The sequence below is a fragment of the Doryrhamphus excisus genome, chromosome 5, assembly GCF_030265055.1.
Source record: "Doryrhamphus excisus isolate RoL2022-K1 chromosome 5, RoL_Dexc_1.0, whole genome shotgun sequence".
Classification (NCBI taxonomy): domain Eukaryota; kingdom Metazoa; phylum Chordata; class Actinopteri; order Syngnathiformes; family Syngnathidae; genus Doryrhamphus; species Doryrhamphus excisus.
The window spans coordinates 13,471,598-13,487,278 of NC_080470.1; the positions used below are offsets into that span (position 1 = coordinate 13,471,598).

The window sequence follows — 15,681 nt, forward strand, 5'->3', positions numbered from 1 at the left end:
TGATCTGTTCTTCCTAACTGGCGTAGCAGATCAAGGCTTTCAAAGTTCATGGGCTTCAAATTGCTGATTTTTCTCAGACGAAGGATAGCCTGTCTGTCGTATACTATTCTTGTACTGTTACGCTGGGCATTTGATGCTGAAAACACTGATCTATGTGGTGAAATTATTGACAAAGTGTCTGTATTACCTGGAGCCAAAGCAGCCGCAGCCGGACAGTATACATGTCACATGTACTACAATGCTCCCTACAAAGACAATACAGACCACATTAGCCAAATATCTTCTGGACAAAAGAGTGGTCAGACAAGACAAAGTTTGAGCCAGTCACCTGAACATTAGACTTTTGATCTGAGTGTCCGGGATTCAAGTCCCTGTTCAGGTGACCAGTGATAGGGTCTGAGGTCCTTTTTGCCCACAAAATACAAGGGCAACAGGACAATCCCTTGGTACTTTATGGAAACAATGTGAGGTGCCTGGCTTTTAACTAGAAGTGGAAAGACTTGTGTAGCCCCTCACACAAACCATGTGTCTTCCTCCCATGCACTTGTTGCCAGCTGATCCTTGACATCAGCAAAATTTTGGTTCTAGGACAATGGGGTCACCTGCCCCCATTGGTCTTTTCCAAGGAGTCACGGTGGCCGAGAGGTTAAGGCGTTGGACTCGAAATCCAATGGGGTTTCCCCGCACAGGTTGGAATCCTGTCTGTGACGCTTTGGCTGGGCATTTTTGCCGCCATGCTGTTTACCTTGTGGTGGAGTACTGTTGGTTATGAGGACCGGGGTGTTGTCCTTTCACGGTCCGCATTCTCTACACTGGAGGTCTAAATTTTGGGTAGAGGATAATGGGGTCCACTGTCCCCATTGATCTGCTTCTTGCAGTCTCGGTGGCCGAGAGGTTTGTTGCCACTCTGCTTTGACATGCTGTTTTCTTAACCTCTCCCCGGTCTTTCAGCGGCCTTGTCGAGGGTGTTTCACAGGTGGGTGGGTGGTGTGATGTTGGATATGGGGGCCAGTGGGTTGTCGCCCTTTTGTTGTTCCTGGAGCACATAAAGAAGAGTGGCCAGTACGGGGGGTTGAACCCATGACCTTGGCGTTATGAGCACCACACGCTGACCAACTGAGCTAACCGGGATAGCGGCAGAGAGCTGCTGGAATGACAAGGCGCTACGAAACGCGTATCGGGCGAGCCTCAGCATCTGGGTCTCATCCCGAGCGGCCAGCTCATCTTGCACTTGTTGCCTGAGGCTCGCCCAATATGCGCTCCGCGGCGCCTTGTCATTCCAGCCGCTCTCTGTCGCTATCCATTCGGCTGCGGGAGCGCAGCACACAGCGGAGGGCGGAGCCTCTCCGACCCACACGTCGGCTCCAAATCCCACCTCCTGGGGCTCTTCCGGCACCACTCCTCCCTCCCTGCTCCAGCAGCGGAGCGCCGTCTGATGACGTCGGGAGTGTCGTCCCCATGCAACTGGGAGCCAGTCGCCTTTTGTCAGCGGAGAGGAGTCACCGTCCACGCCTGTGGCTGTGCCTGTACTGTGGGAGTCCTACACACAATTTCCCGCTGTCCAGTTCGCCCAGCACGCCAACGCTCTTCCTCCACCAGGGATATTCCCCAGCTGCTGGCACTGCCCGCTCCAACCACACCGGCTGCGTCATCCGCTTTGGTGGGCCGACTTCAGGTGGAAGGTACGATATCCTGGGCGGGGGAAGCTTCTCCTACCACAGCATTAATTGACTCTGGGGCGGACGAGAACTTCATTGATAGCGGACTGGTCAGTTCTCTCAACATTCCTACTGTTGAGCTTGTCCCCCACAAGAATGTCCGCTCGCTAGATGAACATCAACTGGCATGCATTACGCATCAGACGTGCACCATATCCTTGGTGCTGTCGGGTAACCACCACAAGGTCACTAATTTTTTTCTTATGCCCTCTCGCTCAGCTCTGTTAGTACTCGGCCTCCCCTGGCATCCCGTGCGTGTGTTGTGATTGTGATGTTTTGTCATTCAGCACCACTTTGCAGAGGCACATCCACTCGACAATTTAATTTGTTCTCCGACAGTGTTTCCCAATGTGGCATTGGTGGTTCAGTGGTAGAATTCTCGCTTGCCAAGCGGGAGGCCCGGGTCTGATTCCCGGCCAATGCAGTGTATCTCAGCTTATACCTTTCTTTAGAGCTCATGTTGAAAAAGTACAAAGGCTCTTTTCCTGCGAAAGGGCAGTATTCAGAATGACACCTGAAACGTAACAGACCGGACCACCCTAGAGTTAAGGTGGACAGCACTTAGTGAAACCTGACTGCAGTCATGCTGTTGTAGTCTCTGTCGCGCAATTGGTCAGCACGTTTGGCTGTTAACTGAGAGGTTGGTGGTTCGAGCCCACCCAGGGACTCTCAATTCACACATTTGTTGGACTTTGGACTCCCTCCCTTTTATGAACATTTTTCCCCATTGGCGAGCTGTTTTTGTGTTGGTGCCAGATGCACTGCTGGCACTGCGGCTAAGCTGGTCAAAGTGCCTGTCTAGTCAACAGGAGATCCTGGGTTCAAATCCCAGCAGTGCCTGGGTGCTTGGTCAGTGAAACTTTGGCAGCTGATTTGTGAACCATGTACTTCTTTTTGTCACTTGCCCTTCAAGAACGAATTGACGTTGCATCCACAGCTGACGTGATTGTCGTGGATCCCATTACGCCAGAAGGTGCTTGAATCCAAACAGTATGACATTGTGATGTGTTGTCATTCAGCGCCACTTTGCAGAGGCTCATCCACTTGACAGTTGCCAAGCGGGGGCCGCGCGCGTGTTGTTGACATTTGCTGCCAGCCAATCAGGATGCGACACAGACGTCAGACAAGCAAAGAGACTCGCCTGCCACGCGGGCATGATTACCATTACCATTACCATCTATCAGGGATGGCAACTGAATTAAGAATCAATGCCAGAAACCTGCCACAGGATTTCAGATAATGTTTTGATGCAGACTGGTCATGATGCCTCTGATTAATTCAATTAATTAATTAATTAAAATTAATTAAACCACTACCTGTGAGAGGTAAGGTACACCATTGCACTAAACATTGATAGAATAGTTAGTAATGGAGTTAGTAGTGAATAACTAACAATGCTTGTGGGGATTTTTTTGGTTTTGGACATCTTTCAGATAAATAAACATACAATAAACAACAAACTGACCCGGGAACATCATGGCTGTTCCTGGCAAATGAACATAACAGGAGGGTTAAGATGACTACACTTCCAAAGTTCTCAGCTATGACTGAACCTCTCGCTCCTTTGTTCCCTGAGAAACTAGGTTGGGTGTGGAATTGATCAAACATCAAGAAGACCACATGAATTTAAAAAAATTAAAAAGTGATATCTTGGCAGAAAAAGGCCCGGCTCTTTTGGTGATACATCTTAAAGATTTCTTTCCTGTGGAAAATTCTGCAACATGCGGAAAACATTTCATTCGAAGTACACAAAAACAAATCCCATTCTTGTAGGACCACAAATGGTAGAGCACTCACTTCGCATGTGAGATGAAGTGGAATCGATGCCTGCATTCTCCAAATGGTATATTATGCCTTTTTCTTGCCAAAAAAGCATTCTCAATCTCCCACATCGTACCGGATGCTTGGGTTAATTGCATTCTAATGATGTTTCCTAAAAACACGGGTGGTGTCAAAACTGGTGCATTAGTATAGTCCGATGAGGATGGGATTCGAACCCATGCGTGCAGAACACAATGGATTAGCAGTCCATCACCTTAACCTCTCGGTCACCTCATCTCCTTTGTGGACATGGTCTTGTTGACTCAAAATGACACATCTTAATTAGTGTTTTGGTGTTGCAGAAATAGTGGCAGCCTTCCTGTGCAGCGGGGGGATTTAACTCAAAGGCTAGAGTTCTTGCTCTACATGCAAGAAATAGCGGGTTTGATACCCGTTTTGTCGAAATGATATGTTATGGCTTTTTTTGCCAACAAAAGCGTTCTTGATCTCCGACATCGTACCTTATACTTTGATTCATTGCATTCTAATAATGTTTACTAAAAATACAGGTGTGGTCAAAACTAGTGTATTTTTACATCACCACACTTCAAGTGGACAGACAGTCTTGTCTTTTCAGACAATACAATTACAAAAGCAACACACACCTGCCATGACCCTGAATCGGCCGGGGTTGCTGCGGCCACAACACAGAGTAGGAACCACTATACAATTACGGCTGTGAGCTATGCTTTTCTGGGCAAGAACCATAAACTCAGACTTGGAGGTGCAGATTGCTCATTCCAGCTGGTTCTTATTCGTCTGCGAGCATAGCTTGAATTTCATGTGGGTGTTGTCCTGGCGGGAGAAACCTTTTTGCTTGTGTCGGCATGGCTACCATGACAAAAGCCCATTTTCCTTTCCAGTAAATGTGCATCAGCTGAACACTTTGCAGACCTAATGCTGTGAACATCTGTTGTATGTCACCTCCGAACTGCACTTATCTGGTCTTAATATGTAATTGTCTGGCTGTGTTGTCGTGATCGATGTTGATGAAATCAAGAGAACAAAGTCACACCTTTACAAACTATTTGCCAACTCACAATGTAAACAGCAATTTTGCTGAAAACTGGGCTTGAAACAGGGACCTTTAGATAGTCAGTCCAACGCTCTCCTAACTAAGCAATTTCAGCCTCAAAGGTGTTTCTCTGCTTTTTCAGTCTGGGCTAAATGGCCGTACAAAAAGCACCATACTTGGAGCCTGTGGTCAATGTCAACAGTCGGGCTAATTCAGTTCCGTTGAGACAGTGATTATGTACCAAGTCAGTTATGTCAGTCAGGATTTGGTCAAGGTTGTTGTGTGGTTTTGGCATGGATAAGGCTATGTATCTAAATTTAGGAGGAGTCCATGGTCTGTAAACATACCGAGGTACTCCCCCTGCTGTTGCCGAACTTGCGGGACCTTGCAAATTTCCCCACTGAGGGACGAATAAAGGCATATCTTATCTTCTACCATAGGGTAGGCTTTTCCTTCTACTTCAAAGGGTAGGTTTTGGCAAGAAGTAGGATTCTTAATCCTACTTCTTGCCATTCTTAATGCTTTCCCGAGTTCCAACATTTCCTTGGGAGTGAGTTTGATAAGCTCGGGGTGTGGACATACTCGTTGATATGCCAACGGGGTTGGGAGATTCCAACTATGGTCTTTTGGTTTGAGTGTGTCATTTAATTGAGTCGAGTCAAATGTTTTTCAAGAGAGGGTGGACATGGGTGTCTGTTCAGGGGCAGTTGCAGAGTGATCATAAATTGGAAATGTCGGGTACAAAGATGTGGCCTGAGTCAGAGTTTGTAGAACTACAGATGACTGAAAGTCTCGCTCCTTCCGAAACAAGGTTGTCTGTGGAATTGATCAAACATCAAGATGGCCACATCGATAAAAAAGAAAAACAAAAAATTATATCTACAGCAGAAAAAGGCCTGGTTAGCTCAATCGGGAGAGCATCTTACTCTCCGGGTCGTGGGTTCGAGACCCACATTGGGTGTGCTTGTGAGGAAGACACTTGGTTTGTGTGCGAGGCTACACAAACGTTTCCAGTTCCAGTTAAAAGTTCGGCGCCTCAGGTAGGCATTGGTGGTTCAGTGGTAGAATTCTCGCTTGCCAAGCGGGAGGCCCGGGTCTGATTCCCGGCCAATGCAGTATATCTAAGCTTTTACCCAGAGCTCATGTTGAAAAAGGACAAAGGCTCTTTTCCTGCGAAAGGGCAGAATTCAGAATGACACCTGAAAAGTAACAGACCGGACCACCTGAGAGTTAAGGTGGACAGCACTTGAGTATTTGCAAATTTCTGTCAGAAGTGGAAACTTACTGAAACCTTACTGCCGTAACGCGGATGTAGTCTCTATGGAGCAATTGGTCAGCGTGTTCGGCTGTTAATTGAGAGGTTGGTGGTTCGAGCCCACCCAGGGCTGCTCAATTGACACATGTGTTTGGCTTTGGGCTCCCTCCCTTGCATGAACATTTTTCCCCATCGGGGAACTGTTTTTGTGTCGGTGCCAGATGCACAGGATATCCTTTTTTTACTAAAGGCATCATTGTCAAGTTTGCATGCTTCGCAGGCACTATGCTTTAGTTGGTCAAATTACATGCCTAGCAAAGAGGGGCTCCTTGGTTCTAATTCCAGCAGTCCTCTACTGGTATTTCCATGACTCTGGTTTTCATACTTTTTATCAGAGGTCATGTTGAAGAACAAAGACTGGTTTCTGGAGAAACGCAAGACCCCAGGATGCAGTAGGTCTGCGTTGTATACTTTTCAGCAGCGGTCATGTTGAAAAGCACCAGTGGTTTACTGCCCAGTGGGAGCAGCCTCGGCCACTTTAGAATGAAGGGTGACGCCACTTCAAGATGCAAGAAGCTGTCAGAAGTGGGACTTGTGATGGAAAAAAATATATTTCACAGGTATAACAGAGGTTACACATTGTGTGAATTACTTTACGGCCTATTGTAGAGCTTCAACATTAGCATCCGAGCACATCCTGCTGTCCCTTCAAGGATAGTGGCACAGCAGGAAGATATCTGTAACCTGGGGTTTGGGACAGTGTCGGAGGAGGTCATTTTTTGATCAAAGCTTCACCTTCATGGGACAGGGAACATCAAGAGGTCCCACCAAATGGTTGACCCTAGGAGGTTACCTTGCATGGGTGTGACAAACCGTGCCAGAAGAATGGGTGTGTAGACTAACCCCCATACAAGAGGGAGGCATCGGGGGAGTGACAAGAATGTCTCTTTTCTATTGTAATGTAATTCATTTGCATGCTATGGAGTATAAAAGTTCCCGCCAAGAGACCACTCTTGGCCAGACACCTACATACTGTCTGTTGTCTGGCCCCTTTGTTTTGCAAAGGTAATAAAAACTGCCAGAGTTATGTATTTATTTCAGGCATTCTCTATCCTACTTAGGATGATAGAATTTTTTTCCACAACAGACTCAAACCCACGCCTCATTAGAGACTGCAATCTGAATGCAGCGCCTTCGACTGCTCGGCCATCCTGACCCTCCAGAGCCCACTTTTTAAAAGGCATTCATACACTCTGCGTTTTGTTTCCCATGTGGTTATTATGTTATGTTAGTATCAGGTTCAAACTCCTGTGACACTTGTAAAAACACTTAATTACAGAAGAGACAGACAACTAAATTCTAAGTTTCTCGCAGCGAGGAGAGTGAAACAACAAACCCAGTGACATACCGCTCCACTCTGAGTATGCCATTCATGCTCCTCTCTTTTTATTTTCTTTAGGAGGTCCCTAATACATGGCTGTGCAACTCCAAGGGGAGGGGGAAGCAAGCAGTTGCACGAGCTGTACTTGTTGTCTATGTGTGTGTGTGTGTATGTGAGAATAATTACTTTTTGTGCATGTGTTCTTATCTTGGCACATTTTGCATGATGAAACATCTTCAAGGTTGCTGCTGGCATTCCCAGGCACCTGCAAGATTAGTGGTGTTGGGAGTAGCTGGTCAGCGTCTTGGAATGCTGCTTCAAAACACTCAAGACTATTGTCTATTGTCTAAGCAAACGGATATAAGGGTGATAACTTAACACTATAATAATTGAATTTACATTTTATTCTAACATTAACTAGCGTTATAATAATTGTAATTACATTTTATTCTAAGTTAGTCCAGATGAACAGCCTAGTTATCTGTGTCAGTCCCAGGGACCATTTCTAGACCCTCGTGTGACACTTATGTTGGAGAGCCTCTTTTGGAGAACCCTTGCATTCTTCCCAATTGGTAAACCCTTTGTATCGGTGCCAAATATACGGGATTCTCCCCCTGCTGACCGAATGACACACGACAAATGGCGTCGTCTCAACGTTGGAGCAGTTTATGTCTAGAAGAGTAAAGGCAGCATTGCCAGGGTGACTTTCTCGCCTGGCGCTGTGGCTTAGCTGGTCAAAGTGCCTGTCTTGTAAACAGGAAATCCTGGGTTCGAATCCCAGCAGTGCCTGGCTGATTAGTCCGTGAAGCTTTGGCAGCTGATTTCTTTTTTTTTTAATTTAATTTAATTTAATTTTATTTATTTTTTTGTCCCGTCCAGCCATTGGGGCAGATAGTATTGTTGATCTAAATGCCCTTACATGCTAAACAGATTTGCTCTGTATCAGGAAAGGTGTTGGCTACAACTTCCCTGTACCAAGAAATTTTATTTGCCGTTATTTGATGTTTTTGTTATGCGCATTTGGAGCGACCGGACCGGAGCAAGAAGAAACACAGAAAAGAAGAAGAGAAAGGTGGGGTGGGGGGGGTGGGGGCAGTAGAGAGAGAGACAAAAACAGCAGCAACAAGAATTCCCATAACAACAACAGTGACAAACAGAACAGTTAAATGTCAATGATGGCTAAGGGTCACAATAGAGATGATATCAGTGAAGTGAAACAGTCCAACTTACCAGTAGCAATAGTAACAATGAAGACATGACCCATGATAGTAAACACAATTACAGCCATACAGTTACAGTAATTAAAATCTCACTGCTTGACATCATTTTTACTGTAATAATAGCATACCAATAGCATATAGACATCAGGGATAAGATGGTAGATTGTGTAGAGAAGCACCCAAGTGCTGTGAGTGTCCATATGGAGGTGTGTACTTCTGTGTATATATTCATATATGTGTGCGTAAGCGTGCTTGTGTATGTGAATGCGAGTGTGTGAATGTGTAATTGTTACTGAGAATGACAAAAGGAGAGAGACTGCCTTCTACCACCCAGCAAGCCCCGCCCCGCGCAGCCAGGTCAAGCCTCCACCGCCAGAGATCCTCCGGCCGCGTGGGTGTGGGCAAAGCCAGGGCCGACTCCTCAAGATCCGCCCCCGAAGCATATCCCCGAAGAGACCAGCAAGAGGCCATGGAGAAGCAATCCCAACCGGCAACAGGGCGCCAGCAGGCCGGAGGAGAGCCGCACCCCCGAGACCAGCGGGAGACCATAACCCACTAGGGCAGAAGGGCATCGAGGGCCACACACCTGTGGGCACAGGGGCGCCCCCGCCAACCGGAAGGGAGCCCGTCCACGGCCGGAGGCGCCGCACCCCCGCCTCCCACACACACCCAGGAAGCAGACCCCGGCCCACCCCAGGTAATCCCAGGCCTGACCACCGACATAGGACCGCCCCGGCCAGGACAGAAGAGGCCCGGGCACACTGCCCCATGGAGGACCGGGCGGTAGAGATGGAACGCCCTGCGCCAGACCCCTGCAGAGCCCCCCCCCCCCGTATATCTATTTAGCCATATACACCCACGTACACCCACATATATAGAGGGAGAGGGAGAGCCATAGCTCCAAGTCATGGGGAGGCCAAGCACCAGAGCCAAGGAGTTAAGACCAGCGCAAGGCCACCGACAGACCCCACCATCCACCGGGAGGGCCGACCTCCCCCCCGCCCCCAGAACCAGCAGCGCTCCACCCACGTACCGGAGAACCATCCCCGACGAGCCCTAAGGCAAGACTGGGGATGGGCAAAGACAGGGACAGTGATGCAGCAGAGCATAGGACCAGTAGCAGCAGACACCCAAACGCCCGGAAGAGCACCGTCCCCCCAGCAGCCCCCACTCCGAGGAGCATGCCCCCCATCACCACACGTCACCCAGGCCCCCTTCCCCACGAGCAGGATCAGGCCCCCTCCCAACACACAGCCCGGTCCCCGCAGCAGCCACCGCAGCGCAGCAACCCCAAGCCACCACCGTAGACTTCAGGCCACCAGCAGCGCGGACCCCACCGCCTGGAGGCCGGCGAACGCCCCCCCCAAGGGCACGTTGGTGCCCGCGACCCAGGACAGACCCAGGGAGGTAGCACCAACCATGACCCTAGGGCAAGCCCCGGCGTCAGCTGGTTCCAGCGGGACCCCAAGGAAGGCCAGGCAGACCAGACCAAAATATCCTGCAGCCCAGGGCACCCCGAGCGAGCCGCCAAGCCCCAGCAGCCAGCAGGCCAATCACGGGGGTAGGCAGAAGGCTCTCCGGTCCAGCCCGCTACACCTGTGTGTGTGATGATGGTATTGTGTAGATTGTGCGATTAAAAATAGGCTTGCCCCATAGGGCTGACCTATGTGTGTGGTGTATGTGTCTGTGTGTGTGTGGAGGGAAGCTGAGCAATGGTGGGTCCCATGCCTGCCCAGATTCCCCCCAGAACTGAGTGTCTAAGGTGCGGTTTAAATTGAAGGGTGACCAAGCCAGAGGAATGCCGAGGACAAAAGGGCATCCGCAAGGAAACCCCTCGCCCCAGGCATAACCAGTTGCAGGACACCCCCCAAAGTCCTACATGTATGTGAGGTGGTGCAGTGCAGCAGGGAGGACCGGGGCCCCACACACGCCCACCCCGCACTACCGACCAACCGAGCTGGGCAAGCCAGCCGCCCGGAGCAAGCCGCGGGCCACAGGACCAACCACGAGCCCCACCCAGCCCATCATGGCAGCCAGACCGGCCTGCCCCCCGGAGGGCCCCACCAGGGATTGTGCCAGCTACGCCACCCCCGGACCACCAGGAGCCGCGGACAAACCACACGCCCCAAGGCAGCTCCTACAACCACCAGAACAGCAGGGACCGCGCCCCGGCAACACATCCGTCACCATGGCAGCCCAGGGAGTGACACCACAGAGACCGCAGGAGAGCCGGGACCCGCATGGGGAAGAGCCCAACCACGCCCCCAGGGCATGTGAGCCAAGAGTGCCAGGGCGGGACAGAGACACACACACCAGGCAGCAGAACCCACCCCCCAATCCTTGGTCGAGGCACCCCCCACGACCCAGAGCCCACCACCCCACCCCCCAAGCAAGCCCCCCACCAATCCCGGCCCGCGCCGCGCAGAGCACCTCCCCAACCGCTACCCGTCCCGGTACCCACGCACCCACAGCCAGCCCCCCAACCCGCCCGCCCCACATCCACCACAACCCAGCCACCCCCCTACCGAAGGGAGAGAAGCAGGTAATGCCCCACCCCAGCACCGCACCTTCCCACCCAGAGCCCAAGCTGCACAAACGAGACCCCCCCTCCCGTATGAGCTTACCAGGCACCCCACCCGGGAAACAGCCACAGCCAGAGTGGGACGATAGCACACGGTCCCCATAACTCGCACATGCCTACCATACACAAAAATAAAAATTGAGAATAAAAATAATAAATAAAAATAAAATAAAGTAATTGATAATTGATAATAGTAATAATAGTAATAATAATAATAATAATAATAATAATAATAATAATAATAATAATAATAATAATAATAATAATAATAATAATAATAATAATAATAATAATAATAATAATATATTGATAATAGTTATGTATGTATAAAAATGATACTACTATTGATACTTAATACATAATAATCATTTATATATAATATATTTTCTAATAATTTAGATCTTTTAGCTATTTTAGATATGATAATAATAAATATATACATGCATACCTACACACACACATATATAGCCATATACATACCTAAGGGGGAAGGCTCTGCAAGGGCAGCGGGGTATAACCACCCGTGCCCACACCAAGGGCAGGGCCAAAGCCTCCCATGCCCACACCCCACGGTCCCACACAGTAGCCAAGCCAGAGCACCCAGGGCAAACCCGGCCCACCCCCAGGGGCGAGGGAGGCCGCGGAGGAACCAGCGCCACCGGCCGCACACATCACCCCCCCAGCAGCAGCAGGCACCCACCACCCACTGGATGCGGCTCCTCGTCTACCCACCACCCCGAGGGACGGCCTGCACCACCCCCGGGACGACCACCACCACCCCACCCACGCCCCATCCCCAGATCCGGACAGCCCCCCACCAACCCCCACCAGAACCTCCAGGGGGTCAGCCCAGCAAGAATGGACAGAGATACACGGCACCCACCCGCTCACCCCCCAGACGCCAGGGCAACCCGGCGACCAAGACCATGCCCCCAAGCCAGAGCCCTCAGCCCTTCGAGAATTAGATTAAGAGATTAGATTAAGAGATTAATTATTGGAGCCCATATAGATGGCTATGTTTAGTTTTTTTTGGATTTCCAATTGATAAGAATGGTTTTCTTGGCGATGCTTAACGCTGTGATGAGGAGTTTTGTGTGATTTGTTTCTACGTTGATTGTAGAAAGATCAACAAGCCCAACAAGCATAATACAGGTGAGGAAGGAATAGAGGTCCCAAGTGCCAAAGAAAGGTCTTCGCACACTGCTTGCCAGAAATTACTAATGGGGGCACAAGCCCACATGGAGTGTAAATAATCATCTACTACATGATCTGGGCAGTGTCGGTTAGACCCATTTTAAACATTCTCTGCCCTGTGTAGTGTACTCTATGAATGGTTTTGAACTGAACCAACTGTAGGTTGGGATTTTTTATTAGACGGGACGAATTAAGGCATATTTGCTTCCAGAACTCAGGGTCACAGCTTGTAGATAAATCTAGGTTCCATTTGGAGACTGGAACCCCAACGGTGTTGTCGCACTTTGACAAAAGAATGTACAACTTGGATAATGTTTGGGGAGCGGATACGTTTAAGAATTGGTCAATGGTGGGATAGCTTTCCCAAGATATGTTACGAAACCTAGCTCTAATTATGGATTTAATTTGTGAGTATTCAAGAAATGTATTCTGGCTTAACCCATACTGTGTAACAAGGTAAGTGAATGACACAAACTTTCCCCCCCTTATGATATTTTGCAAGCAACTTATTCCTTTTTCATGCCATGTTGTAAAATCCAAGGTTTTTTTTTAAGCAATATATCAGGGTTATTCCAGATCGGAGTGTACTGGCAAGGAGTGAGCGAGGACCTAGTTATTTTTAAAAAATCCCACCAAGCTGTCAGAGTGGTTTTAATATTTATACTTTTAAAACAATCGTGTTTCCTAAGGATTTGACTTATGAAAGGTACGTAAGTTAAAGATGGGAATTTCTTGGCTAAATGATTGTTCAATGTCTAGCCATAACTGATCCAAGGGGTTAGGTTTTATCCATTTTAAGATATACTGTAGCCTATTTGCCAGGAAGTAATTGGAGAAATTTGGCAGTTCTAAGCTCCCACATTCTTTAGATTTTTGTTTTGTTTTTAGGCTTATTCGTGCTGGCTTATTTTTCCAAAGAAATTTATTTATATATGAATCTAATGACTTAAACCAAGTTATAGATGGTTTGGTTGGGATCATAGAGAACAGATAATTGATCCTTGGTAATATCATCATTTTCACAGTGGATACTCTGCCCATAAGAGAGATCGGCAAAGTTCTCCAACGTTCAAGATCATCCTCAATCGATTTCAACAGTGGGGTATAATTCAAGCTGATCAGGTCTGACAGATTGGAGGAAATGTTGATGCCCAAATACCTGATATTCCTGGAACGCAGTGGTATAGAGGGGGTGCTCTGGAAAACGAAATGAATGGGCAATACTATGGATTTAGACCAGTTAATAGAGTAGTCCGAGAAGGTGCTAAAGTTATTGATGAGTGTGATAGCTTGGTGAAGTGAGAAGTGTGAGTTTTTTAGGAAGAGTAACACATCATCAGCATAAAGGCTTATCTTATGATGAACATTCGTTGTGTGGATCCCTTTAATATTTACATGTTGTCGAATTGCAGCTGCAAGAGGTTCAATGAAGATAGCAAACAATGAGGGGGAGAGTGGACAACCTTGCCTAGTACCTCTTTGTAAAGTGAATTCTGGAGAGATCAGATAATTGGTTCGAACGGAGGCCTTTGGGGTGCTATATAATATTTGGATCCACGTTCTAAATGACTCTCCAAAGCCAAATTTCTGTAGGGTTGCAAAGAGAAATTTCCAGTTAACTCTGTCGAATGCTTTTTCAGCGTCTAGTGAGACGATTGTGGTTTCCAAATTATGGATGATAGAGTGATCAATCAGATTGGTTAAGCGGCGTACATTGCTAACTGAGTGTCTCCCCTTGATAAATCCTGATTGATCAGGATGTATTATATGAGGGGGAACTTTTTCCAGTCTTCTAGCTAATACTTTGCATATTATTTTAAGATCCACATTAATAAGTGAAATTGGACTATAACTGGAAGGTAATGTTGGGTCCTTTTCTGATTTTAGCAAAAGACTGATTGCAGCAGAGTTCATGTATGGGGGTAGGCGTGCATTTTCTTTTATTTCCTGAACCATTTTAAAAAAATACTGGGGCTAGCAATGACCAGAATGTTTTATAAAATTCGGCAGGGAACCCGTCCGGTCCTGGTGCCTTGTTATTTGGCATTTGCTGTAGAGCATCATAAAGATCTGTTAGTGAAATGGGTAAGTCCAGGGTTGTCACCTGATTTTTTTCTAATTTTGGTAATTCTATGGTGCTAAGAAATGTTTCAATGTCTGGAACAGAAGGGTTAATCTGAGGTGTGTATAGTCTTTTATAAAAGTCCCTAAAGACTGAGTTAATTTCCTCCGGAAGGTGAGTGATGTTACCTTCTGAGTTTCTAATGGAGGAGATAGAGTTTTTTTCCTTATTAAGTTTTAGTTGATTAGCTAAGTATTTTCCAGATTTATTGGCATGTTCAAACTTCTCCAAACGTAGTCTTTGTAATTGGAACAGAATTTTCTTATCAGTAATTTCTTTTAAATCTAATTTCAATTTTCTAAGATTATTCAGAGTATTCTCATCCTGTGAATCTGCATAAGCGGTTTCAAGGAGTTTGATTTTTTCCTCCAATTCCAATTCCAATAATCTTTCTTTCTTTTTCTTATATGATGAGTAGGAGATAATTTTCCCGCGCATTACTACTTTTGCTGTCTCCCAGAGAACACAAGCCGAGGTTTCCGGTTGCTCATTAAAATCTAAAAACATTGTCCACTCTCTCTCAAAGTCCTTTAAAAAGTCTGGGTCTTTAAGCAATGATGTATTAAATCTCCAGCATTTAGTAGGTGTACTTGTGGTTTGGTTAGTAAGAAAGAGAGAGACTAGTGCGTGATCACTAATAATGATAGGGTGTATGTGAATATTTGATATGTCTGATAAGATTGAGCTACTTGTTAAGAAGTAGTCAATTCGGGAGTACGTGTGGTGCACTGGTGAGAAATACGTATATTCTCTGTGAGTAGGGTGATAAGAGCGCCAAGCATCACAAAGACCAAAATCAGTCATAAATTTTTTCAGTGTTGTTGTTGATTGAGACTCACGATGTCCCCCAGCTGGGCTAGACCTATCTATATCTGGATTAAATACCAAGTTGAAGTCCCCTCCCAAGATCAAGCTTGAATCCAGGTGTGCAGAGAGAGAAGAAAAAAAGGTGTGAAAGAAAGAGGGGTCATCAACATTAGGACCATATATGTTTGCAATGCAAAATTTAACATTGTCCACAGATATGTTAATTATTATATATCTACCTTCTATGTCTGTAGTATTGTTGAGCAGTGTAAAATTGACCCTCCGGCTAATTAAAATGGCTACGCCCCTCTGTTTGGAGTTGTAGTTTGCTAAGTATATGTGTGGAAACTGTGGTGAGTGAAATGTATGGGCAGCTGCTTTGGAGATGTGAGTCTCTTGCAATAAGACAATGTCTGCTTGGATATTCTTTAGATGGTTAAACATTTTTTGTGACAAATTGCAGTGAGGACATCCTAGACTAGCTTATGATGATATGTGTGTGTATATATGTGCAAGTGTGAAGTATATGTGCCTGTAGGTAATGTAAGCATATACAATTAAATATAT

At 47.0% G+C, this 15,681-nt stretch overlaps 5 non-coding genes across 5 annotated transcripts; 4 read left to right on the top strand and 1 right to left on the bottom strand.

Annotated features, from left to right (window-relative positions):
* Positions 1 to 628: 628 nt before the first annotated feature.
* trnas-cga (transfer RNA serine (anticodon CGA)) lies at positions 629 to 710 on the top strand. Its single transcript has one exon. It is a non-coding gene; the product is annotated as a tRNA-Ser (tRNA).
* Positions 711 to 2,071: 1,361 nt separating this feature from the next.
* On the top strand, positions 2,072 to 2,142 carry trnag-gcc (transfer RNA glycine (anticodon GCC)). Its single transcript has one exon. It is a non-coding gene; the product is annotated as a tRNA-Gly (tRNA).
* A 1,552-nt stretch (positions 2,143 to 3,694) lies between these two features.
* On the bottom strand, positions 3,695 to 3,776 carry trnas-gcu (transfer RNA serine (anticodon GCU)). The gene has a single exon. It is a non-coding gene; the product is annotated as a tRNA-Ser (tRNA).
* A 1,822-nt stretch (positions 3,777 to 5,598) lies between these two features.
* Positions 5,599 to 5,669, top strand: trnag-gcc (transfer RNA glycine (anticodon GCC)). The gene has a single exon. It is a non-coding gene; the product is annotated as a tRNA-Gly (tRNA).
* Positions 5,670 to 7,905: 2,236 nt separating this feature from the next.
* On the top strand, positions 7,906 to 7,979 carry trnat-ugu (transfer RNA threonine (anticodon UGU)). The gene has a single exon. It is a non-coding gene; the product is annotated as a tRNA-Thr (tRNA).
* The last annotated feature ends 7,702 nt before the right edge of the window (positions 7,980 to 15,681 follow it).